Genomic DNA, 18,036 nt, shown 5'->3' with positions numbered 1-18,036 from the left:
ATATCAATTATTTTATATACTTTCATTTGTTTTTTAATTTATGTGCAGGTCTTTTTATCTTGTCTTGTAATGTTGAGCATTACATGACTCTTTGAACTACTTGTGACTTTTGTATCAATTGTGAATCAGTGTCCATGTTTCATTCCAAAGTCAGCTGTGGATCAAGGAGGATGCCCAACTTGCGGACCCTCTTTGAGTTCCCTCCCCCAGAGTAATGAACAAATGGATGGAAATATCCTTGGGAGGCAGCATCCACAGGCCACCCTGTCTTGTCTGGATTGAGTTTGAGCCTGTTAACACCCATCCAGACTCTAACAGCCTCCAGACACGGCACATTACTTTCACTGCTTCATTGAGTGGACACAGCTTGGAAATGTATAGCTGAGTGTCAGCATATTTATTTATTATTTATTTATTTATTTAGATTTGTATGCCGCCCCTCTCCGCAGACTCGGGGCGGCTCACAGCACAACACAACAGTTTGTAACAAATACAAATATAATTTAAAACATTTAAAAGAACCCCATTTTGTTAACAAGCATACACTCAAACATCCCATACATAAAATGTGCATGCCCGGGGGAGGTGTTTCAGTTCCCCCATGCCTGACGACAGAGGTGGGTTTTAAGAAGTTTACGGAAGGCAGGGAGAGTAGGGGCAGTTCTAATCTCCGGGGGGAGTTGGTTCCAGAGAGTCGGGGCCGCCACAGAGAAGGCTCTTCCCCTGGGGCCCGCCAACCGACATTGTTTAGTTGACGGGACCCGGAGAAGGCCCACTCTGTGGGACCTAATTGGTCGCTGGGATTCGTGCGGTAGAAGGCGGTCTCGGAGATATTCTGGTCCAGTGCCATGAAGGTAACTCACCCGATGCTCTTGGATGATCTCACCCAGCGGTTTCATGTAGATATTAAATAGCAGGGGGAGAGAACCGACCCATGGGGAACCCCACAGAGGAGGGACCTAGGAGTCGACCTCTGACCCCCTGCTAACACCTACTGTGACTGACCAGAGAGGTAGGAGGAAAACCACCATAAAACAGTGCCTACCTCCCAACCCCTCCAGCAGGTGCAGAAGGATACCATGGTCGATAGTATTGAAAGCTGCTGAGAAGTCATGGAGCATCAGAATAGAGGATAAACCCATATCCCGGGCCCACCAGAGACCATCCATTATTATTTATTTATTTATTTATTTATTATTTAGATTTGTATGCCGCCCCTCTCTGCGGACTCGGGGCGGCTCACAACAAGGCATGACCAAAGCAGTTTCCATGCTGTAGCCAGGCCTGAATCCTGACTGTTGAGGGTCTAGTTAATTGGCTTCATCCAAGGACCACTGGAGCTGGAGCGATACCACCTTCTCAACAACCTTCCCTATGAAGGGGAGGTTGGAGACCAGACGATAGGTCCTGGGAAGACTTCTTGAGGAGGGGGTGCACAAGTCTCCTTTTAGGGAGTCGGGAAGGACCCCTCCCTCAAAGAAGCATTGACAATCTCCTAGACCCAGCTCCGTGTCACCTCCCTGCTGGCCAAAATCAGCCAGGAGGGATATGGATCCAGCAAACAGGTGGCAGAACTCACAGCTCCAATGGACTTGTCCACTTCACCAAATCTCACCAGATCAAACTCCCCCCAAACATATGGACTAGGATGGGCCCCTGTCATTGTCTTTGTCAGCCGCCACTCCATTCCAATTGGAGTCAAGGTCTGTCTGGATCTGATTGATTTTATCAGCAAAAATTTGTTAAAATCCTCAGCACTACCCTGCAAGTGTTCATCAACCCCCCCCCCCCCCCCCGATTAAGGAGTGAGTGAGTCACCCTAAACAGGGCAGCCAGGTGGCATTCCGCAGATGCAATCAAGGCAGTATGATATGTGCATCTTGCCACCATGCACGCCACTTCATAAGTCTCAATATGAGCTCTTAAAAGTGTTTGGGCGTATTCAGATTTACTTTTTCTCCAATGCATCTCTTTTTTTTTTTAATATATTTTTTTATTGATTTTTAACAATTTAAAATCACACAACATAAAACAGTGCGTAGTGAATTGTGAGTTGTGCCCACCACCCCGACATACACACATTCCCCATTCTCCAATGCATCTCTAGACATCTCTTCTGGTGTTTCATCCCCTGGAGTTCCTCAGTAAACCAAGAAGCTCTCTGGAGTCTACTGCCACAGAGAGGTCACAATGGCACAATCTGATCAAGAGCCCCTGCTGCTGCCATATTCCAGGCTGCAGCAAGAGACTCTGCCGAACTGTATACAAGCAAATCCAGCAGAACCCCAAGTGCCCTCTGAACGTCCTCTGGGTCCATCAGGCACCTGCGGCAGAACCACCTAATCAGTTCCCCTTCTTTGCTGGGGAGGATTGGAGCCTTAAAATCAAGCCATAGCAGAAAATGATCTGACCATGACAAAGGCAATTTCAGATCATTACTCAACTGCTCCGAGAAGAATACCATGTTGGGATTGTGACCCCCCTCATCAGTCAGACCCTGAATTACTTGGCTCAGATCCATTGTTGCCATGGTGGCCATGAACTCATGTGCCAAACCAAAGGATTCACTGAGCAATGGTAGATTAAAATCTCCCAAGACAATAAGCTTGGGGAACTCCATCGCCAGCCCGGCTACCTCCTCGAGTAGCACAGTTAGGGCTGTTGACATGCAGCTGGGAGGCAGGTACATGAGCAACAAGCCCACCTGAACCCCAGATTCAACTTCACAAAGAGGGACTCACAACCCACAATCTCAGGAGCAGTGAGCCTGCGTAGGCTGAAGGTCTTCTTGGGTATAATAGCTACTCCTCCTCCCCTTCCCTTCGGTCATGGCTGGTGCCATACCTGAAACCCAGTTGGGCACATTTCACAGAGAGTAACTCCTCCCTCTGGGCCCAGCCAGGTCTCAGTCACACATGCCAGGTCAGCCTCCTTCTCCAGGAGCAAATCTTGGAGGAAGGGTGCTTTATTTACAACCGACCTCACATTGAGTAGCAACAGCCTGAGGCCAGGGTCTGGATGTCACTCATCACCAGTACTGCGGGCTGACAATCTTGACCTGAATTAACTTATTTGATGTTTTTTCTTGGTGTTAAGCCATAGTTCAGCAGAGCAGCAGCTCTACCTCCATCCTCTTGCTGCTCTCACCGGATCCCAAAGAGTTGGTTCCAGAGGAGAAGACCTTTCCCCATGGTCCTGCCAGCTGACATTGCTTGGCTAATAAATAGAGAGATTGATGGAATCCTCCTGGGAAGCCTCTCAGAAATCTGTAGAAATTATGTGAGACATTCACCATTGCAATGTAGTCATCCAGGATTCACAAGTAAAACCATGATTCTTTATTCGTAAAAATGCATGAGTGAGGCGGCAAGGAACTGCCTCAGTAAAAGCCCAGCCAATGGGAGCCTGTAACAAGGTTCCTACCCAAATAAGCCATGATTACACATTAACCACTATAATATGCTTCATACATTACAACCTTGACATAAAAATGCAACTGGTTTGATTTTACTTTCTGGCCTCTTTTCCTTCAGTGATTTATCTGCAACACAAAAATAAAATACACAGAAGCTGGTGCAGCCATTTAACCATGGGATTTTCACAACAACAAGCCCTACATAATTTGCCATAGGATAATCCTCATGGTATACCTTAATACAATAAATTTTAGTGTTTCTTTTACTTTACAATATTTCATTTTTTGTCAATGGAAATAATGCCAAAGAAACAGTGGTGGATAACATTTATTATCTTGAGTTATCTCGCATAGATTGTTCTAGGGTGAGTTGGCCATGGTTTGATGTCCATGGCAAGATGGTTTTGTCCAGTTGGCTGTGGAGAGATGGCTGTTGGGAAGATGCCATGGCCAAGGTGAGATGGCTGTGGACAGAGGGAAGGGATTTCTATAACTTTTAACCTAACAGTTTTGAGTGTGAATTTAAGATCATACCTTGGTTTTCTGGCTATCACTATCTCCCAATAAAAGTTGCTTTTCAAATGATGCTGGTTTTGATATTTCTGCTTTCTTGAGGAGAGGCAACTCCTTACACAATCATTAAGGGTATGTGGCTTTCCCCATTGATTGCTTGTTCCAAATGGGGATCACATGACTCCAGAAGAGTACAACTGTCATAAATACATGCCAGTTGCCAAGCTTCCAGATTTTGATCACATGACTGTAAAGAAGCTGCAACTGTCTGTTAAAACTAGTCATTTTTAATGCTGTTGTAACTTGGAACAATAATCTAATGATTGATTGTAAATTGAGGACTACCTGTACAAACAATATGAAATCATTCTTTGTTTTCCTAGCTGCTAAATTATTGTCAAAAACAACTAGTTGGATTTTGAAGAAAGTTTTTAACAGATTAACAGAGTTGGAAGGGACTTATAAATTATCTAGTCCAACTCCCTCCCAAGCAGGAGACCGTACACCATTTTTGACCAATGGCAGTCCAGTCTTCTCTTGAAAGCATCTAATGATGAATCTCCCACAACTTCTGAATGCAAGTTGTTCCATTGCTGATTGCTCTCATTGTCAGAAAATTTCTCCTTATTTATAGGTTGAATTTCTCCTTGTTCAGTTTCCATCGGTTATTCCTTGTCTATCCTTCAGGTGCTTTGGAAAATAGCTTGACCCTCCTTCTCTCTGTGGCAGCCCTTCAAATATTGCAACACTGCTTTCATGTCTCCTCTGGTCCTTCTCCTTAGAGGGCGGAGACATCAGCCAGTATGGGTTGACTTCATCTGTCAGCCAATGATGTTTATGATTTTTAAAACCTTTTTTTATGATTTTTTTTCCCTCTGGAGTCTGTCATCCCGTTTTTGGCTCAGTCCTTGCTACAGCTAGGACATGTGGTCAACTCCTCTGGCAATTTTTCTCCATTCCTCCTTACCTTCTCCAGCCATCCCTTCCTCTTTTCTTCCTCCTGCAATCAGTGAGTCCTCCCTTCGGTTACTTAAAAAAAAAGATTACTCCCTTTTCCTTTCACCTAGCCAGCCTAGCTTAACAGAAAAGGCAATTGGGGGTAAGCAGAGGGCATACAGAGTTTGCGCCTGCCCCATCGCCACAGCCTTTCCCTGTTCATTGTAAGGGGACTCACAGTGGCAGTTGAGTCTTTCCTGCCTCATCGCTCACTCAGCAGGTGCCCAGCTGCAAATTAAGAGCCCTCAGCCTTTCAGCTGTTCAACGCTTTGGCTTTCAGCATGGCGAGAGTGATCACATGCCTCCCGCATTTTATTTAAATTTTATTTACATTTCAAAGCTGTTCTTGAGTGCAGCTTCTCCCAAGGTGCTTGCTCACTCAAAAAGGCCAGCCAAGTGGGAAATTCTTGGCTGGTATTTTTCTGTTAATAATAAAGTTCCTCTGACTTCCTGCCATTTCTTGCTCAGCCTTAACAGCTAATTTATATTGTGGTTATTTTAGGGGCTTCTGATGTACCACCATTTTAACTTGGTTCCAAGGGGTCCTTGCCCTTATGGCATCGTCCCCTATGTCTGACCAAGACCCAGGGGAGGCCCCTTGTCTCTAGACATCTGGGGGAGGGGGGAAGCCAGTAATTGCAGAATCAAGCTCCCTGGACTTTTCCTATGTCCACTAAAAAAAGAGCTATGAAAACTCGATACATCAAGCCTAAAGCAACCAAGCCTCAAAAAAAGATGAATCAATACATCACAAGGTCTTAATCAAATTATGTGACAATGCCTCTCATTCTCAAATGGCCCACATTTAGGGGGCTTCTCCCTTCCAGGCACCTAATCAGGCTGACAATAGGCTTTTACAAGCTTCCATTGTGGTTTTGGCTGATACTGATATTTGGGGCGCTCCTGCCCCATTATGCCCCAACCTTCTCTCCCTCAACCGTCTCTCTCTCCTATTTCCAGGCCTATGGCTCCTCAGGTCCCACCTATCTTTCCAGGCCCCTCTCAGGCCTTACCAGCTGCTTCTTATCTGCAGGACCCTAGCAGCATCCAGGTCATAATCTCTGCTGCTGTAAAACAGAGTGTAGCAGAATGCCTACAAGTTATCAGAGGGCCAGTGAATTCCCCCCCCCCAATTAATGATGGTTGCCCTGGGTGGCCAGTTACAAGGCCAGGGCTGGCAGGCTCTGCCTCAGCCAGCCTATGGGGGAGAATTCAGGGATATGCAAGTGGAAGAGGAGGGAGGCCCAGATCTAGACCTTTCAATGATGGTGAGATATCTCCTGAACCCCTGTCACAAAAGGTCTCTTTCATTCTGCACTTTTCTGCTATCCAAGGCTCATAACACAATTAGTATAGGGGATTCCACCCCCTCTACTTCTGCTGGACCCTCCATGGACCCACTTTTTTCACATCTTATCCCAGAAGTTCAAATTGTTCCCTGTCCACAGCTTTCGTAGAGGCAATCCAGGGCCAATGGCAGATCATGGGCTCTGGTCTCTTGCCATCTGCAAATGATAGAAAACTGTTCAATATATGTCCATAGCTTGCTAATTCTCTCAATCTGATGATTGACCCGAGAGATGCCTCTGAGCTCCTGTGCCCAAAGGAAAAGAGAATGGAACAGGTCCTGCTCAAAACTCATCAAGCAGCAGCCTGGGCCATGAAAGCTGCCACTCTGTGTCCTTTTTCACTAGAGCAAACCTTACCTGGCTCAGAGACTTAGAAGAACATATTCCAGCTGCGAATACCAAGTTGCAGCAGGACATAAGTAAAATGTTCGCGGCAGCTTGCTATACCACAGATGCCTTTCTGCAAGCAGAAAAGTTCACCTCTCACACAATGGGAGCCTCAGTCATACCCCGGAGACTCCATTGGCTTTGACCTGGACAGATGAATGTCTGGCATAAATGGAAGCTCGCCTCACCTCCCTTTGATGGACAACATCTCTTTGGCGTGTCCTTGGAACCTATTTTTTTAGGGGCAAGCCAGCCAAACACCCTTTTCAGCAGGGGTGGAGATCTCCCTTTCCAACACACCAAGTGACTATGCAGATACAGGGGAGCCTCCCATCGGTGGGTGATTGTCATTCTTTGCTGACCAGTGATGTGTGGGTCAGAGAGATGGCGAAATTTGGCCTCTCCCAAGAATTTCTCTCCACCCCTCCACTGCCCAGTGTCTAACAACCTTACCAAAAAGCACCTCATGAGAGAAGCAGTTGACCATCTGCTGGAAATTTGAGTTGTCCAGCAAATGCCTGAGGCACAAGCCAGGCAGGGATTCTACTCTATTGTATTTGTAGTCCCGAGGGGATGGAGCAGGGATTCTACTCTATTGTATTTGTAGTCCCGAGGGGATGGAGAGCCATTCTTGATCTTAAGAGACTGAACAGTCATATTAGATATCGATGGTTCAAGATGCATTCACTTTAGTCCATCTTGGCATGCATTTAGAGGGGGGAACCTCCCAGCTTCTATAGATTTAATGGAGGCTTGCCTCCACATTCCCATTTACCCTTCCTGCCAGCAGTACCTCTGGTTCTGTGACAGGGGCATCCACTGCCAGTACACTGTTTTTTAAGTTTAAATAATTTTAGATAATTATCTTCTTTGAGTGATGAACATCTCACTGTTAAGTGAATCCCCAGATATTTTACATATTTTACCATCTGAACATCGAACTGTCTTTTTAACTGTAATTTCTGCTTTTCTGTCATATTCTTTGTAATCAGTTTAGTTTTATCTTCGTTAATCTTTAGTCCTGCTACTTCTCCATATTTTTCAATTTGTGATAAAAGCTTCGAGCCTGAAGTTAGTGGATTTTCCAGTATAAAGACTAAATCATCAGCAAAGGCTTATAACTTATATTCTTAATCACTTATCTTAAGTACTAAAATCTGATGATGGTTTAGACTGATGAAATGTAATTTTTTAATGTAAGGTGGGAAAAAACTGTTGGTTTTTTGAGGTTTTCTTTATTTGATAATATTATACAAGTTCTATAAAACGTTGTTTTTTAATCGAAGAAAATAAGCCTCTATTTAATGATTAATAGAAAAAGAAAATTTTTATATATGTTTTACTCTAAGCATGGTTTTGATATTTGTACTTATGTATTGTTTTTTTATTCTTTGTTGGAGAAAAAATAAAATTTCTATTTGGAAAAAAAAATCTGACGATCAGTTCTAATATTTCTATTTAGAACTTCCAGTGTCAAAATAAATAACAATGGTGACAAAGCGCATTCTTGCCTCGTACTTTTAGTAATTTTCACCTTTTGTGTCATTTCTCCATTAATCAATATTCTAGCCAATTGTTTTTTAAATATTGCTTCAATAACATGGAGAAATCTTGTGCCAAAATTCATATACAGTATTGTAATTGTCTGTTCAGGAATTGCTAGGTTAGAGTATCAAATACTTTTTGAGCATCTCGAAAAATATCAATGCCATTTGTTTCTCAGAATGCTTTTTCATAATATTCAATAATATTTTAAATTATACACATTGTCTTTTACCTGTCTTTTAGGAAGAAATCCATTTTGATTTATATGAATAAATTCATTCAGAATTTTTTAAAATCTGTTTGCTATTATAGATACAAATATTTTATAGTCCACATTTATAATAATAATAATAACAACAACAACAACAACAACAACAATAATAATAATAATTTATTAGATTTGCATGCCCCCCTCTCCGAGGACTCTGGGCAGATATAAGTGATATAGGTCTATAATTCTTCATTTTCAATGTATCAGTCTCTTCTTTTGGAATCAGGGAAATAAAGGCCTCTATCCAAGAATCTGGAATTTTAGCTTTGATCATAAATCCATTAAATATATCCAACATTAAAAGCCCAAATATTTTCTCAAAAGTTTTATACATTTCAGTTGGCAATCCATCTGGTCCCATGGCCTTTTCATTCTTCTGTTTCTTAATAGTTTCTGATAATTCCATCAGTTATTATAACATCAATAATTTCTCTAAAAAATTTTGGCATGTTAGGTAGGTTTGCTTCTTCCAAGTATTGACAATTTTTTAAATCATATATTAGCTCTTTTTTATACAAGTTTGTATAATAGCTCCAAGCAATTTTTTTTGCTTTTCCTCTTCCTTATATTGCAGTTCACCTTTCTCATTTTGTAGTTGTTTTATCCATTTTTCCTTTTTGTCTTTTGTAATCTTATACGCCAACCATCTTCCTGGCTTATTTGCCTGTTCAAAACATTTTTGCGTTGTTAATTTCATTTTTCTAACTACTACTTCTTCATCATCTATTAAATTTAAATTTATGTTTAGTTAAGTCCAACATTTCTTGTGTCTTTACATCCTTATGATTTAGCTGTAACTGTTGTTCCAAATTTCAAGCTCTTTTGTATATAAATTTTAATCTATTCCTCTTATTCATATATGTTGAAACAAGTCCTCTGAAATAAACTTTGGATGTATCCCAAAATGTTTGCAGGGACATATGTTCTCTTTCATTTTCTTGAAAGAAGAATGACATTTCTTTTTTTATAAATAAGTCAAAATCTTTTTTTTTGTAATATTTCTCATCTTAATGTCCATCTAAATTTTCTACTTTTACCTTTCCATTTCCTCACAATAGGATGAATGTTGACTCTAACATTGTTATGGGATGGACTACATTGGACTTGCTCAATCGAGTTTAAAAAGTTGATTCTAACATTGTTAGAGTTAATATCAACTTTTTAAACTCGATTGAGCAAGTCCAATGTAGTCCATCCCATATCAATTCTTGACCATGAAGCATGTCTCGCGAAGTAGAAAGTATACTGTTTTTATTTCAGGTATCTGTCTCTCCAGACATCCACCAAATTCCATTCATCTACCATATTAAAAAATGCTTGAGGTAAAATCCTCTTTTTAAGTCTACTTCCCTTATTAGTCTTATAGTCAAATCAGCCTTTACTGTCACATTAAAATCGCTCAGTAGACATAAATTCTCATAGTTTAATTCATTCATTTTCTTGGGTAACTTTAAATAAAAAACTTATTGATCGTCATTTGGGGCACATATTGCTATTAATAATATTTTTATTGTTAATTTTTATCTGAACCATCAATATTCTACCCTCTTTATCCGAAAATATAAGGTTAGAATCAATTTTCTTCTGTATCTAAAGAACTACACCTCTTTTAGCTTGATCTATTAATGTACAGTGATCCCCCGCTTATTGCGTCCCCGACCATTGCGAACAGGGTACTTCGTGATTTTTGAGCAATTGCTACCATCTCGATCGTTGCGAAACGCTTTACAGGGTAATTTGCGATTTTTGAGCAATTGCTACCATCTCGATCGTTGCGAAACGCTTTACAGGCTACATCGCGATTTTTCAAAAAAAAAAAAAAGTTAAAAATACAGTACTTGCCCGGTTTTTCCTGCCCAAACTGACCAAACTGACGTGTGGCATTGCTGGTTGGCCGAAATCTCGGCCAATCAGCTTTGCCATTGCAATGGCAATGGTGATACAGCAAAATTTCAGCCAATCACCATTGTCATTGCTGATGGGCAGAAATCTCGGCCAATCAGTGCTTTGCTTTGCTTTCCTTTGCAACTTGCAACTTATGCAGCCGTTTCTGTCTTGGAACTTTGTGAGCTGTTGGTCGGAGCTGTTTCTTGCATTGGAGCTCTGTCTTGGATCTGTTTCTTCGATCTCTTGCTTGGAGCTCTGTCTTGGATCTGTTTCTTCGATCTCTTGCTTGGAGCTCTGTCTTGGATCTGTTTCTTCGATCTCTTGCTTGGAGCTCTTTCTTGGATCTGTTTCTTCGATCTCTTGCTTGGAGCTCTTTTGTGAAGACTTCGTGGAAGATGGCACCTAAACGTTCCATGCGGAGTGGAGCCGGCGATGCTAAAAAGACCCGGAAGATGCTGACAATTAAGGAAAAGGTTGAACTTTTGGACATGCTGAAAGCGGGACATTCTAATGTAGAGGTTGGTCGGCATTATGGGATCAACGAATCGACTGTGCGATACATTAGGAAAGAGGAGAAGAAGATAAGGCAAAGTTCTCTGATATCATTCAACAAGGGTGCAAAAAGAATAGTGACGCCTAGAAACAAATGGCTTATGAAGATGGAAGCTGCTTTGTCTGTGTGGGTACAAGACTGCCGCAAAAAGAGCATTGCTTTGGATACCAACACCATAAGAACCAAGGCACAGCAATTGTACAACCGTCTTGAAGACACAGAAGGAGGCGATGCAGATGAGGGAAACGCAGGTAAGGGCTGAGGTTTTTTATTCTGTCATTACATACTGTATTTAAGTGTTAAGTGTTAAGGGTGGAAGGATGGATGGATGGAAGGAGGGAGTGATGGATGGAGGGAGGGAGGGATGTTAGGAGGGAGGGAGAGAAGGGAGGGAGGGAGAGAAGGAGGGAGTGATGGAAGGAGGGATGGATGGATGGAGGGAGGGAGGGATGTTAGGAGGGAGGGAGAGAAGGGAAGGAGGGAGGGAGAGAAGGAGGGAGTGATGGAAGGATGGATGGATGGAGGGAGGGAGGGAGGGAGGGAGGGATGTTAGGAGGGAGGGAGAGAAGGAGGGAGTGATGGAAGGATGGATGGATTGAGGGAGGGAGGGAGGGATGTTAGGAGGGAGGGAGAGAAGGGAAGGAGGGAGGGAGGGAGAGAAGGAGGGAGTGATGGAAGGACTGTATGCTTTCATTCAAGTCACTTCTCTCTCCCTTTCCTGTCATTCTCTGTAGATGACTCTGAAGACCCCCAGCCATCAACATCTTCTGCTTCTTCAGCCCCAGCCACATTCACAGCAAGCAAAGGGTGGTTTGACAGATTTCAACGGCGCTATGGCCTGAAGAGTGTGTCATTGCATGGAGAAGCTGCCTCAGCAGATACAGGTGCAGCTGAAAACTTTGTCCGGCGCACCTTTAAAGATCTAATTGCAGAAGGGGACTACCATCCAGAACAGGTGTTCAACATGGATGAAAAAGGCCTGTTCTGGAAGAGGATGCCTTCACGGACTTTCTTGATGCAAGATGAAGCCAAAGCCCCTGGCTTTAAGGCCATGAAAGATAGAGTGACTTTGGTCATGTGTGGGAATGCAGCAGGCTTTTTGCTGAAGCCAGGGCTAATTTATAAGTCACAAAATCCAAGAGCCCTCAAGAACAGAAATAAGACTGCATTGCCAGTGTACTGGATGCATAATCCTAAAGCATGGATTACAAAACCCCTCACGCGGGACTGGTTTCATCACTGCTTCATCCCACAGGTGCAGGTTTATTTGGCTGCCAAAGGACTAGATTTCAAAGTGCTTCTCCTAATGGACAATGCCGGAGGCCATGATGATCTGGCAGATGAACATGATGGGGTGCAAGTCGAATTCTTGCCACCAAACACCACATCGCTTATCCAGCCGATGGATCAAGGTATTATCCGCGCATTTAAGGCACTGTACACGCGCAATTCTCTTGGAAGCATTGTGGAAGCAATGGAAGCTGATCAAAACTTCACATTGAAGGCCTACTGGCGTCAGTACACAATTGCATCTTGTCTGAAGAACATTCAGAGTGCCTTAGTGGATATGAAGTCACAGACAATGAATGCCTGCTGGAGGAAATTGTGGCCAGAAGTGGTGCATGATCACAGGGGATTTGCTCCCGAAGAAATTCAAGATGCTGCAGTCCAGAAGTCTGTGAAGCTGGCACAGGCACTGGGTGGAGAAGGCTTCATTGACATGACACCAGAGGAAGTCAATGGTTTGATAGATGAGCATGGCCTACCGCTGACAGACAAAGATCTGGAGGAGCTGACCAGGTCAGCGAGTGAAGAAGAGGAGGGAGCTGTAGAAGCTGAGGAAGAAGAAGATGTTGGCCTAACGCTAGAGCGGCTTGCAGAAATGAACAGAACTGCTGCACATCTGCAACGCATGGCGGAACTTTGGGATCCCAACATGACTCGCTCTATACACTTTAAGGCCTCCCTTGACAACACCATTGCACCATACAGAGCCTTGTTAGCCAAGCAAAAGAAAACGCGCCAACAACTGCCCATAACTATGTTTCTCACGAAAACCAAGAGGTCTGCCACAACATCACCTGCAGCGTCCATTGTAGACATGGTGATAGAAGAAGATCCCGATTTATCCTAGTTATGCTAACCCCCCCCCCAAAAATGTAAAAATGTAAATAAATATTTTTATTGTTTCTATCAGGATGACTAAGTGTTATTCAATGTGTACAGTACAGGTTACAGGTACAGGTAGAGGTACAGTAAGGGGATGGGAAATGGTAATTTGTGGGTTGAAAGTGTTGGGACTGAGTGGCATAGAGAAGAATGAATGAATGACTGAGTGAATGAAATTCAAACACAGGTGAGGGCTGGGGTTTTTTATTCTGTCATTGTTTAAGTGCTTTTTACTAAAGGAAGGAGGGAGGGATGGAAGGAGGACATGAGAGCCAAAAACCAGGTAAAAAATGGACTTTAAAATCAAAAGTGGCAAGTTTACTCACTGAGAGCTAGGAACTTGACCAGAAAAAACCAGGTTAAAAATGGACTTTAAAATCAAAAGTGGCAAGTTTACTCACTGAGAGCTAGGAACTTGACCAGAAAAAAACAGGTTAAAAATGGACTTTAAAATCAAAAGTGGCAGGTTTACTCACTGAGAGCTAGGAACTTGACCAGAAAAAACCAGGTTAAAAATGGACTTTAAAATCAAAAGTGGCAAGTTTACTCACTGAGAGCTAGGAACTTGACCAGAAAAAACCAGGTTAAAAATGGACTTTAAAATCAAAAGTGGCAAGTTTACTCACTGAGAGCTAGGAACTTGACCAGAAAAAACCAGGTTAAAAATGGACTTTAAAATCAAAAGTGGCAAGTTTACTCACTGAGAGCTAGGAACTTGACCAGAAAAAACCAGGTTAAAAATGGACTTTAAAATCAAAAGTGGCAGGTTTACTCACTGAGAGCTAGGAACTTGACCAGAAAAAACCAGGTTAAAAATGGACTTTGAAATCATAAGTGGCAAGTTTACTCACTGAGAGCTAGGAACTTGAGAGCAGGAAAAAACCATGAAAAATAACCATTGCCAGCCTCCGAACTGCCGTCGCCCCACCGTCTGCGCACGCGCGGCCTTAAAATAATAAAAAAAAAGATCGCGCATGCGCAGACGGTGTTTTTACTTCCGCAGCGCTACTTCGCGAAAACCCGCTCGTTGCGGAGGGTCCTGGAACGGAACCCTCGCAATAACCGGGGGATCACTGTAGTATAAAGCTCTCCAAAAGACTTATTTTCTAAAAATGTTGATTTTTAATATGAACTTCCTTAAGGCAGATTATATCCAAGTTTAGTTTTTTTTAGTTTATTAAAGATTCCATTTCTCTTACTTGATGAGTTAAGTCCATTGACATTTATTGAAATACATTTAAGTTCTTCATCCATTTTTAATTGTATTTTATTTCTTTTGTATCTACCGTCCCTATCCTAATGTTTTTTTGTCTTTTCTATCTCTATACTTATATTATGTTAAACATACTACAATGCTATACTTGTATGACAAAATAAATAAATAAATATTATGGCTTATGCCTCTCTTTTGCCACTCTTGTCATCACCCTTTCTCTTTGTTCCTCGCTATCCATCAGGAAAAGCAGTTCTTCAGTCATCATTGATTCTTGTTCTTGAGATGAAACGTTTATTTCTTCTTCCACCACATCAAGTAGGTATTCTTCATTCAATTCTTTTAGTCCCTCTTCTATTGGAGCTGCTTCTTTTGCCTTTACAATCACTTGCATCTCGGAGAGGGATGGAGTCATGGTGCTTGTGGCACAGAGTTCCCCCTTGTCCATGGGGAAACTCTGAATCCCTGCTGCCTGGGGGGCTTTGGTTCCCATGGAACTAAGCCAGATGCTCCCTGAAGGGGGAGGGGATGCAGAAGATGCTGCCGGAGGACTGGTTTGGGGTCGGCATACCCCACCAGTCGAACCGGTTTGTCTCACACCAGCAGCGGTGTGAAATCGGCTGGGCTACTGTGCCTAAGCTGACAAAGCCGAGCTGATACCACAATGAAAGGATTTTAAAGTAAGCTGGAGTCATCTGGAGAGAGAACTATGAAACATGCTGGAGCGAGAAGAACTGAGTTAAGAATGGTGCTGGGGAGTGATTTGGCCGACTGGAGTTTGGAATTTTTTTCTTGATTTTTAAACAGGAACAAAAGCTTGGGGAAAAATGGAGAGGAAGCTGCTAATTGGCAATTGAAAACAATAACGGAAAGCTTCTGGAAGGACAATAAAAGCCCACATTATTGAACTATTTTTGTGAATTTTATCAAATTGGTTTTAATCAGCTGAGAAAATTAAGTTTTTATTATATAAATAAGTTTAAAATATTTTTTCTGTGGAATTAATAAGATTACCACTTGCTGGTTGGAGGAATAATGACAGGAGAAGATTTGTTGGACATTCAATATGTTTTTCGACCTTGGCTTTTAGAATACCTTATATATGCTGATTGTGACTGTGAACTTTCTTAATTATTTCCATCTGGAGGCTACAACATCTTGTAGAGGAAAATTTATATTGTTCTACAAGAATTATTTTAAAGAACTGCAGAAACATTATTATTCTCATTATTATTATTATTATTAATTTTATTTTTTTATTTATTAGATTTGTACGGTATTTTATTTGTTTATTTATTAGATTGGTACAGTTCCGGTGGGGCAGCAGGAAGGAGGAAGGAGACTGCTGCTCTGCTGGACTATGGCAATTATCAAAATATGGGGTACATTTTGTTGTGTCTGTCTGTTTAGTAACAGCCGGCCGCTAGGAGTCTTGCGAGCCGGGGCTCTCCAGGGTGCTGATTGGCGCGCCTCCCCTGGATACATAGTAAGCGGGAAGTTTCTCCACGGTTAATTGGTTGCTGCCTCAGGCAGCTTTGTGTATAAAAGCCTCTGTAATGTTTTTGCTCTTTAAGCCTGTACCTGCCAGCCTGGCATGTGTTCTGATTAAAGCATTCTGACTTAACCGAGGCCTCACTTGTTATACATTTGGTCAATTTTGAAAAGTCAGCACATGGTCCAGTGAGGTGAGAGTCCCCCATCTCAAGAGACTTCAGCGCCCTGTCTTCTGCAGTATTTTCTCTGATTTTTTGCCGTGGAGGAACCAGGAGCCCCGATCAGCTGGGGCTCGGAAGATGGCGACCGCTACGGTGACCGCTGCAGGGATAGATCAAGAATGAGCTGATTGCGTATGGTCCAGTGAGGTGAGAGTCCCCCGTCTTGGAAGACCTCATTGCCCTTTCTTTCTAGAGTGTCTTTGTGTTTTTACCGTGATAGAGCTGGGAGCCCCGATCAGCTGGGGCTCGAAAAAATGGTAACAGTCTGAAATCGAGAATTAGCCTACCAACCAAACAGACCTGATTAATCAAGCCAGGCAGCCCTGGGATGCTGGGTGCCAAATGCTGGGGGCTGTGTTATCGCCGAGAGAGTGAAAATTACAGCGGAGGAAGGAGAGAAGATTGAGGAAAATACGGTGGGGCTGGAGGCTACCCAGAGACTGTTGAGGAGAACTGTCCAGGAGAGGCTGGATATTATTTGGAGATTGCTGAGGAGAAAGTACAGAGCTATAGAAACTCCCAAGTAACGAGAGCCAGAGATGTCACCCGATACAAAAGACAGTGACTTGAAGTATTGGAGGGCGAGTGGGGTGACTGACGGAAGCCCAAAACATTGTAGATATGGAAGAGGCACACAAATAAGATCGGGGGATGCTGGCTGGTGGCAGTGGCCGGCATAAAAAAGACTAACCCACTTAGAGACTGGGACATTTACTTTTAGACCTTTTAGATCACAGCCAGCTTAGGGCTTGGCGCCATCTACTGTTGACTATTAAGACTGCTGAATGCTTTTAAGAACTGCTGATTGACTGACTTTCCCTATATTGTTATCGTGTTTTTAATGTTTTTATTGTTTTTTATTGTCTGGCTTTAATTATTTTATTAGTGGGTCTAATATTAATAGTTGACCTTTTTAACCAATCTTAATTAATTAATTTTAACTTTTATATTTTTTAAACTAATTTATTGGGGGGTAATTTTAGCGATGGATATTTGGGATCAGATGGAAGGTATATATGAAATGAATGGAATGAATGATTGGATTAATTTGCGGAATGGATGGGATGGGTCGGACTATAGTATGGATGAGGTAAATGGTAATTGTAATTTATATGAGATTAATGAGAGGGGTGGGTGGGATGCTATGTGTGGGTACAGTGGGGAGAGTTTGAATGCAGAATTTAGCCTACCTGGTGGTAGAGAGACAGGAGGGATGAGGGCATCTTTCTCTGAGGTGACAGAGGGCCAGAATATTCCGGTCCTGCTGGGGAGAGGTAGATATGGCGGGAGTCACGAGGCTAGCCGTTCTGGAGAAAAAAGAGATTGCTGCTTAATAACGATCCCTTGTTCTGTTCTGTGAGCTCAACCCAGGGTCCTGGTGATGAGTGTAATCCAGGCCCTGGGCTAAAGCTGCTGCTGCTCAATGCCAGACCAGTAGTAAATAAAGCTCTCCTCATCCCGGATTTAATCCTGGATGAGGAGGCTGATCTGGCATGTGTGACTGAAACCGGGCTGGGCCCAGAGGGAGGAGTTCCTCTCTCGGAATTATGCCCAGCCGGGTTTCAGATATGGCATCAGCCTCGACCCCAGGGAAGGGGAGGAGTGGCTATTGTAACCAGGGAGAACCTTCGCATGCGTAGACTCGTTGCCCCTGAGATTGCGGGTTGTGAGTCACTCCTTGTGAAGTTGGATTCAGGGGTTCAGGTGGGCTTGTTACTCACATACCTGCCTCCCAGCTGCGTGTCAACAGCCCTGCCTGTGCTGCTCAAGGAGGTGGCCGGGTTGGTGGTGGAGTTCCCCGGACTCATTGTCCTGGGGGACTTCAATCTGTCATCACTCAGCGGTTCCTCTGGATTAGCACAGGAGTTCATGGCCAACATGACAGCCATGGACCTGACTCAAGTAGTTCAGGGTCCGACTCACGAGAGTGGAAACACACCCAACATGATATTCCTCTCGGAGCAATTGAATAATGGTCTGAGACTAAGGTGCTTAGAAGCATTGCCTTTATCGTGGTCAGACC

At 43.0% G+C, this 18,036-nt stretch overlaps 1 protein-coding gene across 1 annotated transcript in view; it reads left to right on the top strand.

The window, feature by feature from the left end:
• The window catches only part of ITGA9 (integrin subunit alpha 9), a 953,395-nt gene that overhangs the window by 476,403 nt on the left and 458,956 nt on the right, over nt 1-18,036 (top strand). The window lies entirely within an intron of this gene.

Source organism: Erythrolamprus reginae, chromosome Z (genome assembly GCF_031021105.1).
Source record: "Erythrolamprus reginae isolate rEryReg1 chromosome Z, rEryReg1.hap1, whole genome shotgun sequence".
Classification (NCBI taxonomy): domain Eukaryota; kingdom Metazoa; phylum Chordata; class Lepidosauria; order Squamata; family Dipsadidae; genus Erythrolamprus; species Erythrolamprus reginae.
The sequence above is the reverse complement of the archived record's forward strand: the minus strand, read 5'-3'. Positions and strand labels throughout refer to the sequence as shown.